This window comes from Sinocyclocheilus grahami, unplaced genomic scaffold (genome assembly GCF_001515645.1).
Source record: "Sinocyclocheilus grahami isolate Dianchi unplaced genomic scaffold, SAMN03320097.WGS_v1.1 scaffold743.1, whole genome shotgun sequence".
NCBI lineage: Eukaryota > Metazoa > Chordata > Actinopteri > Cypriniformes > Cyprinidae > Sinocyclocheilus > Sinocyclocheilus grahami.
This window is the reverse complement of record NW_015505922.1, coordinates 93,787-114,803: the sequence shown is the minus strand read 5'-3', so window position 1 is coordinate 114,803 and position 21,017 is coordinate 93,787. Positions and strand designations below refer to the sequence as shown.

At 34.1% G+C, this 21,017-nt stretch overlaps 1 protein-coding gene across 1 annotated transcript in view; it reads right to left on the bottom strand.

The window, feature by feature from the left end:
* The window catches only part of LOC107560792 (glypican-5-like), a 157,828-nt gene that overhangs the window by 67,808 nt on the left and 69,003 nt on the right, over window positions 1-21,017 (bottom strand). The window lies entirely within an intron of this gene.

The following is a 21,017-nucleotide window of genomic DNA, read 5'->3' as shown; positions in this document are numbered from 1 at the left end:
TATAAAATATATATATATATATATATATATATATATATATATATATATATATATATATATATATATGTAACACTTTAGTTTAGGGACCAATTCTCACTATTAACTAGTTGCGTATTAACATGAATGTTACTAGCATATTGGCTGTTTATTAGTACTTATAAAGCACATATTAATGGCTTATTCTGCATGATCATGTTTTAGATCCCTTATTTCATGCAAATTGGGAGTTTATTGAGGCAAAAGTCATAGTTAATAGTTAGATAACAGTGAGAATTGCAATTTTAAATATCACATCAATTTAATTATTATATTAATTAAAATAAATTAAGTAAAACAATAATTCAATATTATTTTAAATAATACATGTAGAAATAACATTTTATTTTAAATTCTAAATAAATTGTTTTTGTGCCAAATAAACATCAGAAGAAAAAAAATAGTTTCCTAATATAAAAATAATAAAAACAAATAAGCTATTAACTGAGATGCTAGCTTCTTTTCTTCAGCAGAATCATATTTTAAAATATTATTAATGAGGCATTAGAATCTGCTCCAGAGATTCTAGTTGGATCCAAAAAAAGCTATTTGTGTCTTCATTTGAAGACAAAGATGGTGGACGGTGCTGAACCAACAATCCTTGCAGATATAAATAATACGAGGACAACATCTATATAAAAAAAAAGCAGCATCACTTTAAGTACTATCCAATAATATCCTGAAGAACAGAATGAAATTTTACTTAATAATAACAATACCAGTATTACTGGGCTTGTAAACAAGTTAAGGTCTACATATTTCTACTGCCTTGGCCTTGACCATGTGCCCTAACATACACTTTGTAGGCCTTCGTTTGACATTTACTGTCACTAAAGCTGCTATTAGCGGGTGAAGCACAGGATGCTCTTTGTAGCCTTAAAACAGATTGAAAATGACGACAGGCCACCATTGACTGTCAGTCACGAAGGGCACGGTGGCGAATCACCCCTCGAATGCCGTCAAACTGGCAGCAACTGTTTGCAACTGTTTCCACATCCTGCTAATGAGTATCTTTCACTGACAAACGTGCATTAATGCCTTGGTTTGAAATTTTTAATAAGTAGAAAAATTCTTGAATTTTAGGGAACGTTTACACAACAACGATGCATTATAATAATGTTTTTTCCTTTGCGTTTTTGAAAGGTTTTGCGTACAGACGATCCATGTTCACACAGATTCGCCAAAATGACTAAAAACGCTGTATTATGGCCAGTAGTTGGATATACTTAGTAAAGAAACTTGCACATGGACTGAACACAAAATATGCGTGCATATGACATCACAGTTTTCACAAACGTGTTTTTATAGCTTTATAGTTTACATATAGACAATAAATAATGGCATTGTTTTAAAAAACTTGCACCTTTAAATCCGTTTTCAAAAGTTTGAGTTTTCAGGCCCCTAAACCTTAGTTGTGTAAATGAACGGCCAAAATGCATAAAAACAGTCTTCAGATTATAAAAAGGTAAGCAAGAGATGGTTCTTTAAAGAACCTTTGACTGAATGGTTCTTTGTGGAGCCAAAAATGGTTCTTCTATGGCATCGCTTGAAGAACTTTTGAAGCACCTTTATTTTTAAGAGTGTATATGACTACAATATTGGAAAATATTGGCTATAAGTGAAATCATTTTTGTTATTAATATTTTTGATACTTTTTTGCACTTCATATATGTTATTTTGCATAGCTTATGATATCAGCATATATTCATATACATATATTATAAATCAATATCAAGAATTGCATTTTTCCCCCCACGGCTCTCTGGAATCCTTTATTCTTATTGGTTAATCACAGCATTCAGCAGTCAACTTCATATTCAAAATTGCATTTCATTACATTTCATGACCATGCATTTATTTATTAATTAGCTAATGTAGCTGTATAGTATCAGAATAATATACATTTGACTGTAAATTATGTACTTATGTGATGAAATCTAGTTGAAAAGTAAACATTCAAATTAAATGCATGATGGGTATTTTCAGGTTTTTTTTTTTACTCTAGTTTTTATTTTTATTTATTTATTTTGTACTCATTTTATTCATCTTTAGGCTTTAGAAGTGCTGCATTACAAATAATGAATAAAATGGCATAATAAAAAAAAAAGATATTTTTTCACTATAATGTGGAGATATCATTTTACATTGACTTTCTTTAACAATATATTAAATGCTTATATATATTTTTTTTTACATATTATTTACTATACAGAACACAGAATAGAGCACAGTACTGCTCATATCCAGAAGCGCTGTTGGCTGATTTGTGACGTCATGATCATTTTATTTATTAACTTGGAACTGAGTGAGAAACATTGAGTTTCGGCATGATATTAGAGCAAATCTTTACTCTACAGACAATTTGTTTTTCCAAATCCAGTCTTAAGGACTGACTGTCCACACAGAGAGATCCAATCAGATTGTGTTCTCATTTGCTGGTCGTTGAAGTAATGATGTACCCTCATGCACGCTGCCAAATGACTTTTCCTCTATAAAATTGAGAAAGCTGACAGAAAGCTGGACATTTGTTGTCCTCTTATGTGCATTATGGCTTTACGGTGTGGTGCAGAAGGGCGCTTACATGATCAAACAGAAACTAGATTTAAAACCATCATCATGGTTCTTAGTCAAAAGCGGTTTAGCTTGAATTAGGCTTTGTTCACATAACACTCAATTCTGACACAATTTCTACAACAACACAAGGACATCACAACATGAACGGTATTTAAAAACAGTAGAAAAATCTGGTCTAGAAAAAAGCATATTTAAATAGATAAGCATGTGTTCACACACCGGGGAACAAGCAGCGGGCATCCATAATGCTGCGGTGCCCGGGGAGCAGTTGGGGGTTCGGTGCCTTGTTCAAGGGTCTCACCTCAGTCGTGGTACTGAGGGTAAAAGAGAGCGCTGCTCATTCACTTCCCCCACCAACAATACCTGCCGGACCTGAGACTCGAACCCGCAACCTTCAGGTTACTGGTCAGACTCTCTAACCATTCGGCCACTACTGCCCCCTTCAATTTGTTGGGATATTCCTTAAAAAAATTTGATTATTGCTGTCTGTTTTCAGACTATGACAACAACAACAAAAAGATTTGATTCACAGATCAATACATTAAAAAAAATCATCCACCCTATAAATGAATCAAACAGCCATCCAATCCATCTGTTTGAATAAATTGAACATTCAGCCAACTTTCCAAATGAATGAATCAATAAATCCAAAAACCCTCAAATACATTAGAATGAATTAATTAAACAACCATCCAATCCATTTGAATGAATCAACTGAATGATCATCCAGCTATCTAAATTAATATATCTATGAATCAAACATCCAATCCATTTGAATAAATGAACTGAACAATCATCCAACTTTCCAAATCAATGAATCATACAACCATCCAATGACTGAATTAACTAAACAATCATCCAACTACCCAAATAAATGAATCTATGAATCAAATAACCATCCAATCCATCTGAATGAATCAACTGAACAATCATCCAGCTATCTAAATGAAGAAATCTATGAATCAAACAACATCCAATCCATTTGAATGAATCAACTGAACAATCATCCAATCCATCTCATCCAGTCCATTTGAATGAATGGATTAAACAACCATCCAACCTTCCAAATGAATGAATCAATTAATCAAACAATCATCCAATCATTTGACTGAAGGAATTGAACAATCATCCAACTACCCAAAATGGATGAATCTATTAATAAAAAAACAATCAGTTGACTGAATGAACTGAACAATTATCCAACTATCCAAATTAATGAACCAATGAATAAAAAAAAAAACAATCAGTTGACTGAATGAACTGAACAATTATCCAACTATCCAAATTAATGAACCAATGAATAAAAAAAAAAACAATCAGTTGACTGAATGAACTGAACAATTATCCAACTATCCAAATTAATGAACCAATGAATCAAACAATCATCCAATCCATTCGATTGAATGAATAGAGAATTCATCCATCCTTCCAAAATAACCAATCAATTTCCATTTGAATAAATGAACTGAACAATCATCCAACTTTCCAAATCAATGAATCATACAACCATCCAATGACCGAATTAACTAAACAATCATCCAACTACCCAAATAAATGAATCTATGAATCAAATAACCATCCAATCCATCTGAATGAATCAACTGAACAATCATCCAGCTATCTAAATGAAGAAATCTATGAATCAAACAACATCCAATCCATTTGAATGAATGAACTATACAATCATTCAATCCATCTCATCCAGTCCATTTGAATGAATGGATTAAACAACCATCCAATCTTCCAAATGAATGAATCAATTAATCAAACAATCATCCAATCATTTGACTGAAGGAATTGAACAATCATCCAACTACCCAACATGGATGAATCTATGAATTAAAAAAAACAATCCATTGAATGAATCAACTGAACAATCATCCAACTACCTAAATTAATGAATCAATAATTTGAATTAATGAATCAAACAACCATCCAATCAGTTGACTGAATGAACTGAACAATTATCCAACTATCCAAATGAATGAACCAATGAATCAAACAATCATCCAATCCATTCGATTGAATGAATAGAGAATTCATCCATCCTTCCAAAATAACCAATCAATGAATCAATCAATCAACCAACCAACCAACAATACGTATGAACAAATGAATGAAACAAATAACCCTCTTCAGTATTCATCCAAAAAAACAAAAAAAGAGTCAAACAAACACATGGCTGAATAAACCATACAACCAGCAAACAAACCAATGGTAGCATCAATGGATCAATGAAAGAATAAATCAGTATTCCATATTCACCCTCCGGGGCTCTTTCGACCAGTACCGAGTCTGTGTTCTCATTCACCCCGCGACAATATATATATATATATATACTTTAGTGTCAGTATTGGGCAATTTAATGCATCCTTGCTAAATAAAAGTATTCATTTTTAAATAAATAAATCCCAAGCTTTTGAACAGTAGTGTAGATGTTGTTAAATGTCATGAAAATCAATTAGTGCCAGTATAAAATCTCATTCGTGCCACTGAGAGATGTTTTGGTAGTTCTGCTAGTGCTGCTGGAGCATTATTTCCTTACTATGTGTGTGCTTATCTATCTGTATTTATGTCCATGAGTGTTAGAATAATATAAAAAGCACCACAGCACAGTGAATCATAGCATCTGAGTCGTGATCTGTGCATCATCTCGTCTCCATGAGCTTTCATGCACCCATGATGCATTAAACCAGGTCTCCAATCACAGATAGATAAGCATGAGACAGAGGTGCCCTTTACATAAGTGCTAATGCAAGCAAACGGGGCCTTTCCGGTGTGTAAAACACAGTCATGTATCTCCTAAATCACTCAGGGTCTCTGGGGGGACACTATCTATCATGTCCAGCCCCACCTTTGACAGCAAACTACAGCTGGAGAGACACTTTAAAGCCACATCGCCGCCCCTCTATTTTCTGCATATCTCATGAGATCTCTCTGATTTCTCTTGTGTAATTAACAACGTGGAAGCCTGGGACTCCTGGCTGCTTATCTAGCGGCTCCTCGGGGCAAACGCAGGCCGAATGGGACACCTCCAGGATTAGGCTGATTTGTAAAGGAAGTAGATTCACCTCCAGGGAAGCCAGGCGTGACCTCGCAACACAGCGCAAATGCAAATATAGGCCACCGGCGTTTGGGGTAACAGGGCTGACAGTGCATGAAACTGATGGCCGCTCTGGGACGTGAGGGATCAAGGACTTTTTTTGGGTGTTTTTTTTTTTTTTTGGGGAGGTGTACGAATTAAACAGCTGTGGAAGGAGGAATGAGGAATCCAGAAACAAATGAATAGATTCTGCATATGTGGGACTGAAAATTATTAGTACTTTTCACAGATGCATACAGTTTACAAAGCATATTTTAAAAATGTATTTTAAAAACTTTTAATCATGTTTAATAATAAACATGTTTAAAAAAAATGTTCATTGTTACAAACAATTTTAATATTATATAATGTTTAGAACATGATGTAAAATCAAGTAGTTACAAAAAATCAGGAATCTCATTAAAATGATCAAGAACGTTCATTTTAATGCTAAATTATTTTTGAAATAACTTTTTTTCATTGTGATATTATTTATCTCACAATTCAAACTTTTTAAAATGTTTTACTTGCAAATTCTCACAATTCTGAATTTATTTGTTGATATAAACTCAAGACATAAACTAAGAACTGCGATTCTGGGAAGAAAATTCCAAGAAGAAAAGAGAGAATTCTGATATAAATAAACTTGCAATTTTGAGAAAAATTGCAGAATTGTAAGATAAATAGTCAAAAAAAAAAAAAAAAAAAAAAAAATTTTTATTTTTTTTTTTTTTTAATATTTATTTGAATAGTTTAGCTGTTTTATGTTGTTGTACCATCTTAAAACTGTAACACTTATGGTGTGAGGCTGTGAAAACAACGGCATAGACTGAACCAAGCGGCAACCTTCCGGTGTCTCTCTTGAAACCAACACGGAAGTGACTTAAACTGCAATTCATCGACTGGCCACTGGAGACTGTTACGTTACTTTTGCGTTACTTTTTAAATCTGGGCTGGGCTTGCTTGTTTGCTTTTAATATAAAAAGTTCTATTTTTGGCAAATGTAAAAGCCCTTTCACACCAAAAGCCTCAGGCTGAAGGAAATGCAAATTCACGCCTGTACAGTATACACAGAAGAGGAAAGTTCAACACTCTTCATCAATAAAAAAAAGAAGAAATGTTAGATTATCTTGTGTAATTTTTGCCTATTAGTATGGTTGAATTGGATCACCGGGATTAAATACATAAAGGAAATTTGTATTACTTAACATATTTAATTATTGCAGCTTTGAGTCATATTCTGAGTTGCTTTTAACCCTTTTTATTAATTTTGAGGAAAACTAAATCAGATTTTCTTTTTCTTGTGAGTGAGTGAGATGAATTAATGCATGTTCACATTTATTCTAGAACTAAAGTAACATCTTACTCCCGATTTCTCTCAAGAAGGAGACAGGAGAGCTTTCAATCAATAAATGGGAAAAAAAATAACTGGAGTTACTTATTTGAAAAAGTAACTCGGATATTTTCTTGTAAATTAAAAAGTAATGCGTTACTTTACTAGTTACTTGAAAAAAGTAATCTGATTACATAACTCGCGTTACTTGTAATGCGTTACCCCCAACACTGTTAATGAGTGAAATAACCACAAACATATTAAGGTGTCTCATTGTAAACAACAAACGTGAATATAAATGGTTTAATCCCATCTTAACCGTTTTTGTTGGAAGAAATATTAGTGGCTAGTGTTGGGGGTAACACATTACAAGTAACCCGAGTTACATAATCAGAATACTTTTTCAAAGTAACTAAAGTAACACATTACCTTTTAATTTACAAGAAAAATATCGGAGTTATTTTTTTTAAATAAGTAACACCAGTTACTTTGTTTTCCCATTTATTGACCGACAGCTCTCCAGTACACATGTTGAGAGAAATCGGGAGTAAGTCCCGGAGACGCTTGTGTGCGCCGTGTGAACATGATGTTATTGTAGTTCTAGACTAAATGTGAACACGCATTTACTCATCTCACAAAACAGATTCACTATTTCTCAAAGTGAATAAAAACAGTGAAATGCAAATTCAGAATGTGACGCAAACCTGCAATAATTAAAAATGTTCAATAACACAAATATCCTAGTATTTAATCCCTTTTTTGCCAATGTCTTTGCTGCTGACCTTCGATGATCCTTAATATTTAAAAAATGTAAAAATTGTAAAAAAAAAAAAAAAAAAAAAAAAAAAAAAAAAAAAAATATATATATATATATATATTTTAATAATTTTATATTGTTTTAATGAACTCAGAATTCAGAGGAAAAAAATCATGCTTGTGAGACGTAAACTATGAAAAGTCATAATTCTGACTATAACTTGCAATTCTGCATACCCCCCATTCTGAAAATTAATAAATAAATAAAAATTAATTCAAAAATATATATACAAAAACAAAATCTGAAGTGTGAGACAGAAATGCACAATTACATTTTATTTATTTATTTATTTATTTATTGTTTATTATTATTCCGTGGTGGAAACATTTTCTATAGTATGATTAATAATACTAATAATAATAATTAGTGAACTTTTTTATTAAAATAATGCAATTTAATGGGACATATACATTATATTGTATTCACATGCATTTGATTAAAGTTTGTGGTCATAGGTTTCACACTACTGACATCATCAATATACTTAAAAAGGTATACTTGAAAAGGCAAATACTTGCAAAAAAATGGCAAGTTCAGCACGCTACTTCATGTTCTCATATGCTCCCCCTCCCCCAAAAAAAGTGCAGGGTAAAAGCGTTTACTGGATATGAGCACCAACTGATAAAAAAAAAAAAAAAATCAGATTAATGTCACAGTCGGTAAGCTTTCCCTGCTCCCGTAAATGTGTCATTAAACATTTATGATTTCTGAAAAATGGCCCCACTAAATCTAAATGGCAACAGAGGAGGCAAACACCATAAAAGCGTCCTGGTACACAAATAAATAGCTGAGACATTTTCAGATGCGCAGATGTCTTTAAAGCAGTTTTGCTAACAAGACGAACGCAGTCATATTTGGAAATAGCGTGCAGGAATGGTAAATGTTCTCTAAACGTGATGGCTGTGTGTAAGTTTGAGCCTGATTTGTTTAGACTGAAACTGTATTTGATGAAGCGACTGTCGTTTGCTTTTCCTCAGGTGCTTTTAACTGCATAAAAGTTCATTAACAAACTGTTTACTGCAGTCGGACTTAATGACGCGTGAATCAACGTGTCTTATCAAAGTCATACAGACACGGGATTAAACCGGACGATGTAAAACCAGATGCAAAGCTTGGCGTGTTTGTTCATTAGAAGAGTATGAATGGGTGTAAATCATATTTATGCTGAACTAGCAGCATTAAAATGTTAGACAATCACAGCCAATAAGAGCACAGAAATGTTCTCAAGTGGAGATATTTTAGACCAGTGAGATCTCTCGGTGGGCAGGGCTAGTTAAGAAACAGGAAAAAGCGTACAGAACTTTACGAACATCGATTTCATACCTGGTTATTTCACATCCTGCTTAATCTTTGCTTTCAAAGCACTGAACACCAAACACAGTATGTTATTACATCAAATCTCCAAATGTCAAGCCTTTTGTGCACAACAGACTCACTGTACCTTAAATTAGTCGTAAATAATAAGAAAACACCATCATTAAAGTAGTCCGTATGATTCCTGCGCTATAATCCAAGTCTTCTGAAGTCACATGGTGGCTTTCTGTGAAGAACATACCGATAATTTAAGCAGTTGTGCGCTAAAAAGCTTGCTCTGCTAGTCTAGCGATGTTTGATTCCAGATTGAATCATTGTTTTGAATCGGCTCTTCCCAATGAATCTTTGATCAAGTTTAAATTTGAATTAAATTGGTCCTGTTCTCAAACAATTCAATGATTCGGTCACAACAGTCAACAGCTGATTGGATGTGAAGAAGACTATCGGTGAAATTTAGCTATATGAATTTGATTTGGAATATAGAGCGATATGGAGTATTTTAGATGTGTCCTTATTGAAGCGATTTCCTCTTTTGGAAAGAAACTACTACAAGGTGAGTAAATAAGAACATCGATTTCATACCTGGTTAAATTAATCATAAATAACAAGAAAACGCCATGATTCCTCTTTTGTGTTCCTCTGAGGAAAGAAAGTAATGCAAGTTATGCCGACATGAGAGTGAGTAAATATCAGTGAGCTATTTCCTTAAGGCTAATTCTCTTTATTGTCCCAAAGGATCTTGTTGTTTAGAGGCACGCAGGACTCCAGATGGTCTTCCCAGTGTCCTAAAAACAAGGTCATGTAGAGCTGATTGACTGAAGACAGCTGTCTGGCCCTTATTTACCTCACGGGACATGAACACACAGACTTTTACTTTCTGGGCTCATAGAGTCATCATCAGTGCTACTCCTGAGAGAAAAGGTCATACTGACTTTTATAAATGCATTTAATATTATTATTTATATTACAATAAACAACATTTATATTAATAATATATTACAATATTATATAATAACAGAAACAATTGTATTATTACTATTAAAAAGTTAAAAAGTAATTGATGTCTTTCACTAAATAACAGGCCTTTTGCATAGTTTAATTTCTTTTTATTTCAAAATAATTAATGGATTGCTGATAAACTATATTGGCTAAATTCAATTAAGCTGGACATATTCAGATTCAAAATATCCTTTAGAGAAATGTACCATTTATTTCAAAGGGTAAGGTACTTCAAAGAATACCATTGTCACGGGGCTGACGAGACGAGAGGCGTGCGGATCCATGTGCAAGCTTTATTTAACAAGAGAAGAGGTCAAACACAGGCAGGGTCGATCAATGGCAAACAGGTATATGGTGGGCAAAACACAAGAATAGTCCTAGGGCTAGCGTAGGTCACTGATCGGCAGACAGAATCACAGGGGCGAGACAAGAGGGAAAAATCCAGGAAAACAGGCAAAGATCAGAAACCGAGAAAGGCAAAACAAGGAAACACAGAGACTCAGAACGGGGTACAGGCTAAACACTACTCAGCGGAGAATGGTTGTTTGAGTGGGTGTTATACTTTTAGTGCATAGTAATTCAATATGCAGTAAATATTCAAATATAAAGGCAGAAATTATAACCTGCGTGTCTGTGTATTATATCTTTAAGAGAATGATCCCGTTAACAGAAACGTGGGTTTTGGTAAAACATTTTCTGATCATGTCATACCTGACACAACATGACAAACTGCATTAATTAAGCTCTCGTACTTAAAAAAAAAAAAAAACAAGGGCGAAGAAGGACCAGGGTGCTCTTCATAAGGTTATTGCAAACTAAAGTAACTGGACATTAATTGGAAGATACGTTTAATTTAAATTAAATTAAATTAAATTCAACAAATATAATTAATATAATTGTTGTAAGTGAAAATGTATGCAATTGCAAAGTTTGTCAATATTCATTTGAATGTTGGATTGTTTGCAAAGTTTTTGGGGGAGGGTAAAAAGACATGGAAGTTTATAGATAGATGACAGATACGACAGAACAATATATGGATAGACAGAACTATAGATTGAAAGATAGAATGATACAATAATAAACAAAACAAAACGGTGGAAAGAACAACAGAATGAACAATGGATAAACAGACAGACAGACAGACAGACAGATGATGATGATGATGATGATGACAGACAGACAGACAGACAGACGATGATAGATAGATAGATAGATAGATAGATAGATAGATAGGATCTTAGATAGAGAGAGAGAGAGAGAGAGAGAGACAGACAGACAGACGATGATAGAGAGAGAGAAAGAGAGAGAGAGAGGGGGACGGACGGACGGACGGACGGACGGACGGACAGACGGACAGACAGACAGACAGACAGACAGACAGACAGACAGATAGATGATATGCTCTGCTCTGTTGTCAGGAGCTGTTTTAGCAGACGTCACTGACACCATCGTCTCAGTCAAATGAATAGCACCGTCTGTAACGTTCACTGAAGTCTTTCCTTCAGAAACAGTCTATAATCGGGTCTCCGGTGGGTGACAGCGGCACTGCGTTTCCATGGAAACCAACACATTGCAAACAAAGAAGCTGTCTCAACTCTCACAGGCGGCAAAATCAAGAGTCCGAGCTTTGAAATTAACGCTCAATCAATTTGATTGAAGGCTGACCTCGTTAAACCCGCAACGATCAGTCAAGCATCCACAAATACCTCGTTCAATGCAGACTTAAGGACCCTCACATGACCTTTGACCCCGGCCTTAGGAAGTGCTCCTACGGGCTTCTCTGCTAACTAGCTCGATGCATCAAGCCCAATCTCGCACTTCCAGCCTGACATGCTCTGACATTTTAATTGCTTTTCTGTGTGTGCATTGAAGTGCGTGAGACATAGCGCTAATGAAGATTTGTTTGGATTTGCGTAGAGTGACTGTGGACGTGTTTTTACCGCTCAGGGCTTTGAACTGGGAATGAGCAGGTATCAATAATTCACCAACAAACAGGCTGGCGAGGCTGCATGTCAATGAACGGTAAATAATTCAACCAGTGGGTGATGGGAGGTTGATGGTGAGTTATTGCAATGCAGAAACACTGGCGGGAAAGAGCTGATAAGACTGTTATAATCTGAAATCCATTCGATGAAAGGAAAAAGGAGATGTTATTTTTTCATTATTGTTATTATTATTATATGTTAGAAAGAGTAAGAGTAGAAAACTAGGAAAATATGCTATTCTCAATTAAACAAGTGTCCACAAATCTTCTAAGAAACCTATAGAATGTTCATTCAAACACAAAGATGTTTCATCTGGATGTTTCACCGATGACTGTATGGATAGTCTGAAGCAAAAAAAAAAGAAAAAAATCAGCCTATTATATCTGTCAACTCAAATCTGCAGACTGGCTCTGACTTTCTAGGGTAAAGTTGTCTGACCGTAAATCAAGGCATAAGTCATGTAGTGCACTCCAGCCTTAAGAAAACAAAAGTATGTCAGTCTTTTGGAGCTTATTTGACTGAATATTTAACTGTGTATGAATAGCCACAAGTGAAGTCAGACTTGAACACTAAGGTCCATATACTGCACAACGGATCATGTGACCACATGTTGACGCCACTTAGCCAAGGTGAATGTCTTTGCGAAGCTACTAGTCCTCAGGAGGTGTGTTTGACCAGGGCTGGAGTTAAATCGATGGTTCCACACAGGGGCATGAGTCTGAGTCATTCAAATGAGAGAAATTGATTGGTTACCATTTCCATTTCCATATAAATGAGAGCAGTTATCAGCGCGCCCACTTGTCTGAGTTTCCTGACAGCTCTACCTTTGCTGAACTCATTTTTTGGACAGTCTCCAGTCCAGAAGAGAAACCGTGATACATGCACGAAATAATAAACTAGTCAGTTATTATGCGGGAAATTACACTGAGAAGCTGGGAAACCTTTCCATTTGGTTTCAAGGAGTGTGAAAATGGTATGCTTCTTAGGTCTACAATATTCAGTGTTTGCACAGAAGTATTGAAAGCAGAATTACATGCAAGCTAAATATTTATGGAAGCTTCTGACCAGGAATAATGTTGGAATAAAATGACACAACGACTGGATTACCTGACAGACTTCATATTTTTAGATATAATACAGTTATTCTGACATTTACTTTTGTTTGTATTTCAAGAGAAAGAACATCATGTGTATGAATGACTTCTTAGTAAATATGCCACATAAAAAAGTGAACCAATAAAACACTGTCAGATTTTCTAGGTTGTTGTATTAGGATTTTTGTAATGTCTCGGAGTAATATGATATTTTAAGAATAATTTTATAATTTTGTAATTATTATATGAATTATTATAATATGAAATTATAAAAATAATTTATAATATAGATGATAATACTTATATCTCTGTACATTAGTGGTGGAGATTTTTCAGTCATTCTTTCTAGTCGGTTGACATATACGTCTTTATGTGTCATTGATTCATTCATTCATCTGATTCATTCAAAGGCAAAAGCTTAGCCAAGGTGAATGTCTTTGCGAAGCTACTAGTCCTCAGGAGGTGTGTTTGACCAGGGCTGGAGTTAAATCGATGGTTCCACACAGGGGCATGAGTCTGAGTCATTCAAATGAGAGAAATTGATTGGTTACCATTTCCATTTCCATATAAATGAGAGCAGTTATCAGCGCGCCCACTTGTCTGAGTTTCCTGACAGCTCTAACTTTGCTGAACTCATTTTTTGGACAGTCTCCAGTCCAGAAGAGAAACCGTGATACATGCACGAAATAATAAACTAGCCAGTTATTATGCGGGAAATTACACTGAGAAGCTGGGGAACCTTTCCATTTGGTTTCAAGGAGTGTGAAAATGGTATGCTTCTTAGGTCTACAATATTCAGTGTTTGCACAGAAGTATTGAAAGCAGAATTACATGCAAGCTAAATATTTATGGAAGCTTCTGACCAGGAATAATGTTGGAATAAAATGACACAACGACTGGATTACCTGACAGACTTCATATTTTTAGATATAATACAGTTATTCTGACATTTACTTTTGTTTGTATTTCAAGAGAAAGAACATCATGTGTATGAATGACTTCTTAGTAAATATGCCACATAAAAAAGTGAACCAATAAAACACTGTCAGATTTTCTAGGTTGTTGTATTAGGATTTTTGTAATGTCTCGGAGTAATATGATATTTTAAGAATAATTTTATAATTTTGTAATTATTATATGAATTATTATAATATGAAATTATAAAAATAATTTATAATATAGATGATAATACTTATATCTCTGTACATTAGTGGTGGAGATTTTTCAGTCATTCTTTCTAGTCGGTTGACATATACGTCTTTATGTGTCATTGATTCATTCATTCATCTGATTCATTCAAAGGCAAAAGAACAGAAAAATTAAATATTGCATACTAGCATACTATTACTACTCCTGCCATAGACAGATATGTTTAAAAAAGTAATATAAGTATGCTAGCATGTGGTTCCAAATTCAGCAAAAGAGGAGAGACTGTGTTTAGGGAGTAATTAAACTGAATCATCAAACGCAATAGATTCTTTTGAAATGATTCAATGAATAATTCAGTGACTCACTCCTTTGTTGCCACCCACTGACATAATGCAGCACTAATGTGATTTATATTACAAAATATATGCCATTTATATTATAAATATATATATATATATATATATATATATATACAAATACAAATGAGAACAGATAAAAACGGCAATACTTAAATTTATGCAATTAAGTCACCTTTATTAAAACAAAATTTGTTGTGCACCACCCTGTATCATATAAGCTAAAATAAATGTCAGATTTTCCAGTTTATTGTAATATTGTTATATACTGTCTCTGACTAATTTTAGATGCTGTTTCCAGATATTTATTATTTACATATTTAAATTCCTTTTTATTTATTTACTGCACATACAAATAAGACCAGTTGCAATACTTAGACTGAAATACACTATCAAAATGCATGATCTTGATGTTTCTAGCATCATGCTCAACCAATTCAGCTTCCGGAACATATGCAACTGTACTTCTATGCTATTGTTTACATCTGCCCAAGTTATATTTCGTTCATAAAATTACAGCTGTGGGTCCATCTAATACAACTTCATACACAGAGACAGAGGAACTGATAACTGCTGAATAATTACTGCTCCTCATGAATGATCCATATGCACTCAGATCCAGACAGAAGCGCAGCTGACATATCACACGTCATCGTTTGGTCCCTCACGGGCTACAGCCATACGACAGCAAACACGCTTTAGCATGCATGTATCTGATGCACATATCTCACTGACACAGAGCTCTATGGATCTGCTGCAGTGACACGTCACAGATGGTGAGGATCAGGCTGCAATGCCAGCACAGGTCAACTAGACGACCTCAGCCTCTGCTCAGCCTGCTGGGAAGTCTGAGTCGCAGATGAGCTCCAAGATGCTAAATTAAGATGCGTTGAAAGATGCAAATATAATGTCGTCGTTGTTGTTTTTTACTATGGTACTATGGTAATACCACAATATTCTTTGAAAAACTCTTGAGTATCACAAATAATACAATGTTGTCTTTGACCATGGAACCATTAAAATAATACAGTGGTACAGTGATTGTAATATTATGATACTTTAAAATATACCATGATACTGAAATGGTTTTTTACCATGGTATTTTCAAAATATCATGTGGAAGTAAGATTTTATGCTTTAGTAAGTGTTGTTTTCCAAAAAAAATAAAAGTGTTATTGTTAATAAGACAATAGCAATGAAAAAGTAATGGTATGGTAATACCACACTACTTAAATATTTACCATGGTATTGAAATTCATATGCCATTGTATTTATAAAATACCACAACAGTACCATAGCACTTAGTAAGTGTAATTTTTCCTTTACAAAACATATTAATACCATGGTACTTTTGATATTTACCATGGTACAGAAATTATTTTCTATGACATGTATGTGTACTACAAACTATGGTATATGTCCAAAATACCAAGGTAGTACCATGGTATTTTTTGGTAAATTGAGTATTATTTTCCCTTTTGTTGTACAGTGATGGTATGGTAATACTGTGGTACCTTTATTTACCATGGTACCAAAGTTCATATACCATGGTATTTGTATGCTACTCTAAAGTACTTACAATAATACAATAGTCAACACGTATTTGCAAAAAAAAAGTATCAATAATACCATGGTAGCACCAGTGTTATTTTGGTATCATTGAGATACTTTTATACTGTAGTTTTTTTTTTTAAAATTGAATTTTATTTTATTTTTAGATTTACCATTTTCAATTTTAGTTAAATTAAAATAAATGTTTTAATAATTGTATTGTGTGCTATTTAATATTTGTTATTATATATATTTAATATTTTTAAAATAATATATTTAAATAAAAAAACATATATTTTATTGTATTATTTAATATTTTTTTAATGTCAATTAAATTTTCTTTTTTTTAAATTCAGTGTTAGCTTTGGTTATTTTAGTACATCAAGTTAAACCAAATGAAAATGTTGCTTTGGCAACTTAATTTTTTAATATTTGTATATATTTAATATTATATATATTATTATATATATAATAGTTTTAGTTTTACTGCAATAACCCTGGGTAGAACCATGTTCAAAATATATCAATATAATAATTATTTAGGACCACCTTACTCTTTCCACACCAGTAAATGTCTGATCTGCTGAAGGCGACTCGTGCTGCTCTCCTGAATGAGTTTTTCTTCCAGTCAGAGGCACAAATTCAACACAATTTAATTCCTAACATCCGATCAAAATGTACTGCTGATCTGTAATTGGAAATCACGTTTAAAAAAAGTCATTGCGTCGCCCCCTGATCGGTCCATTTCCACAACAGTAGGAGGTTTCTCTGACTCACTCATCAAATCGAGTCCCACTGGATCTGTCAGAGGACCAGTGCTCCAGCTATCATCATTATTAAGGAGTACACTTTGTCGTGTTTTCAGAGATGCGACGGAACCCTGGGCCACAAGAATACTGAGATTCCACACAGAAAGACTGAAGAGAACCTGCAGCGAGGAGACGTCTGAAGGCCTTCTCTATAGGTCTCTTTCAATCTCTCTACCTCTTTTTCCTCCATCAGCACCTCACTACCATCGAGATACGGTGAGATAGCCTTGATTATGAGAAGAAATATTACAAGAGACAAGAAAGAGCTGATCCTTAAAGCTGATGTAATTTCGATATAACTCCTTAGAGGTGTGCAATTTTTCAGTGTTAAAATACTTTATCTTTATTCCAGTTTAATGTGACATCTTCAAATGAAAAACATTTGTAGCTTGACTTCTTACACTCTAAATGTAAATGTATGTATATGAATTTCATATATAATTTCCACCCATTTGGATTAGACTGTAATATATATATGTGTGTGTGTGTGTGTGTGTGTGTGTGTGTGACAATCACGCATTATCCAAACTAAAACTATTAAAAGTTAATATACTAAAAAAAAATAACACTGGATTACACAGCCTTTAAAATAACAGACTTATCACTTAAGGTGATGCATATTGTATATGTCAATCATACATAAATTAAACAAAAATTGTGGCATAGTATTTAATTAGTTAAAAATACATAAGATCTAAATAAATGGGATTTATTGAAGATGAATACATAAAATTGTTTATTGTGTATTTAAAACACATTCAGCTTGTTCGTGCAACTAAAAAATCTGACCAGTTTCATTTATGTATGACTGACAAAAATGAATCACATTAAGTTTATTAGATTGTGTTAAAACTGTGTAATCCAAAAATGTTATATGCAACACAAATCCTAAATTTAGAATTATAAGCAATCATTTTTGGGCTGGTGGAATCCTCCAGAACTTTACAGAGGTCAGATGCTGGTTTTTGAAACATATGAACTTCTGATCCCAAAAAACGCATGAAAAGCAAAGAAGGTGATAGCACATCCAGCAGGAAGGGAAGAAACACAATCTATTCCAGCAGGCAGGACAGCAGCAGCTGCTTCAGGATGCTAAAACATCATTGATTTGGCCGCCGGGTGGAACAGGGATAGAATAAACGCGAACGTGTTAAGGCTGAAAATGGATTTTTAAATATGTATTCATTGATTTTCTGGTCTCCAAGTGTTCCGCTGTGATGCGTTAATTTGCAAAATGGAGGGATATGAAAAGAAGCATAAACTAATTTGCTTTCAATCGTATTAATTAAAGCAAAACATTCAAGCGTGAGTCAGCGTTTGAGCTTTTACCGTCCTCCAAACTGAGAGTGATGACAATAAAAATCAAATCAACAAAGACGTTTGTTTGTTCAGGGAACGTCAGTACTTTTGGCTCTGAAGGTTAGACGGTGACGTTTATTCATCCCTACAAAAGTGGAGTTTTCCATTCACTTTCAACTTTTAAGAAATGATTGTGAATCACACGCAGAAAAAACACAAATGATATTCATCATAAAAAGTGAATGCAAATACATTTGAATTTATGCATTTGGCAGATGCTGGTATCCAGCAATTTGCATTGTACTCAAGGTGTATAATTTTTCAGAACATGCATTTTTCAATTTGAATTCACTTTGAAAGGAACAGTTCACCCCACAATGGACATTTGTTGAAAATGTTCTCATCCAAGATGTGGATGAGTTTGTTTCTTCATCAGATTTGGAGAAATGTAGCATTCCATCACTTGCTCACCAATGGATGCTCTGCAGTGAATGGGTGCCGTCAGAACGAGAGTCCAAACAGCTGATAAAAAACACAATAATCCACAAGTAATCCACACCACTCCAGGTACATCAATGAATCTCTTGTGAAGTACAAAACAACATGTTTGTAAGAAACAAATCTATGATTATGATTTTAACTTCAAACTGTTGCTTCCAGCTAAAATACAAGCCCATAATCCATAATAATGCTTTTTTCATCTTGTCTGAATCAGGAGAGAGTGGTGTGGATTACTTGTGGATTATTGTAATGTTTTTATCAGATGTTTGGACTCTCATTCTGATGGCACCCATTCACTGCAGATGATCCGCTGGTGAGCAAGTGATGGAATGCTACATTTCTCCAAATCTGATGAAGAAACAAACTCATCTACATCTTGGATGTCCTGATGGTGACTACATTTTCAGTAAAGTTTCATTTTTGGGTGAACTACTCCTTTCACTTGAGAAGCAAAATTATATTATGTTTTGTTTTCTGAAAAATGCATCAATTTATGCTTAAAACAAATGTGAATGATGTTTCGTCCAAGTTCTCTTGTCTGGCGCCTTTGTCATCCAGTGCGGCTCATAAAACAGGCTGCTATGAAATCCTATGACAGATTACAGTAATAGGTAATACGAGGGATGACATTTCTAAAATAAACAGCTACACAAATCGCTCATAATGCAACTCCCTCCATGAGCAACACACCATCCATCTGCAGCACTTGTGTAAGAAATACGATTAAAACACCAATAGCGTGATTAAAACCACAGTACACATATTTCACTGTGATTATGGTTACTGTGCTCATTATGAACATAATGACATTAACAATCATGGTATTCTGTTTACATGAGCTCCAGCTTAATCACAGTACAGCCCTGATCGCATTATACGGCTGCATGTTAAGTGTAGCCAATGATTAAAGAAATTGGATATAAGAGAAGAATTGTTTATGGATGTTTAGATGTGAAACCACAATCTTAAATTCACCAGAATTTGATGCAAAAAGAAAATAGACACCAGACACCGTATGACTGAGGTTATTATCATTAACTAAAACCATAAAAAAGGAAACAAAAATATTACTTGAAATAATTGAAATACAATAAAATATACATATATAAAAAATGTTCAGCTAGTTTCCAAGACAACATTTCTCTTTTTTGTTTAGTACAAGTTGAGGTACTAAAATAACTAAAAATAAATAAATTAAAACTAAAACCTAAAACGCACATAAAATATACACGTAAAAAAGTGAATTATTTGAATGATTAAAAAGACAACAAAATTACTAAGACTTTTAATAAAATGAAAGATGAAAACACTTATTTATTTTAAAAATATAGAAATATACAGAAAATATAAAAATAAAATCAATTTAAAATATTAACAAAAATAGTATATTAATGATAGTAAAATAACACAATGGCCGCTGAATGTCTATGAGTTTTCCAATCTTTAGGAATTACTGGATTTTTAATTGCTGAATTGTTTTTAGCCAATAGAGTTTTTTATGTAATAATAATAATAGTAATAATAATAATAATATTAATAATAATAATTAATTATGTTTATATAGCGCTTTTCTAGGCACTCAAAGCGCTTTACATTGTCAGGGGGTATCGTCTCATCCCCCACCAGTGTGCAGCATCCACCTGGATGATGCGACGGCAGCCATATTGCGCCAGAATGCCCACCACACACCAGCTTATTGGTGGAGAGGAGACAGAGTGATGAAGCCAATCAGCAGATATGGGGATTGTTAGGAGGCCATGATGATCAGAGGCCAATGGGCAAATTTGGCCAGGATGCCGAGGTCACACCTCTACTCTTTTCAAAAGACATCCTGGGATTTTTAATGACCACAGAGAGTCAGGACCTCGGTTTAACGTCTCATCCGAAGGACGGTGCTTGTTGACAGTATAGTGTCCCCGTCACTATACTGTGGCGTTAGGACCCACACAGACCACAGGGTGAGCACCCCCTGCTTGCCTCACTAACACCTCTTCCAACAGCAACCTAGTTTTCCCAGGAGGTCTCCCATCCAGATACTGAGCAGGCTCAACCCTGCTTAGCTTCAGTGGGCAACCAGTCTTGGGCTACAGGGTGATATGGCTGCCTGCCTATTAAATA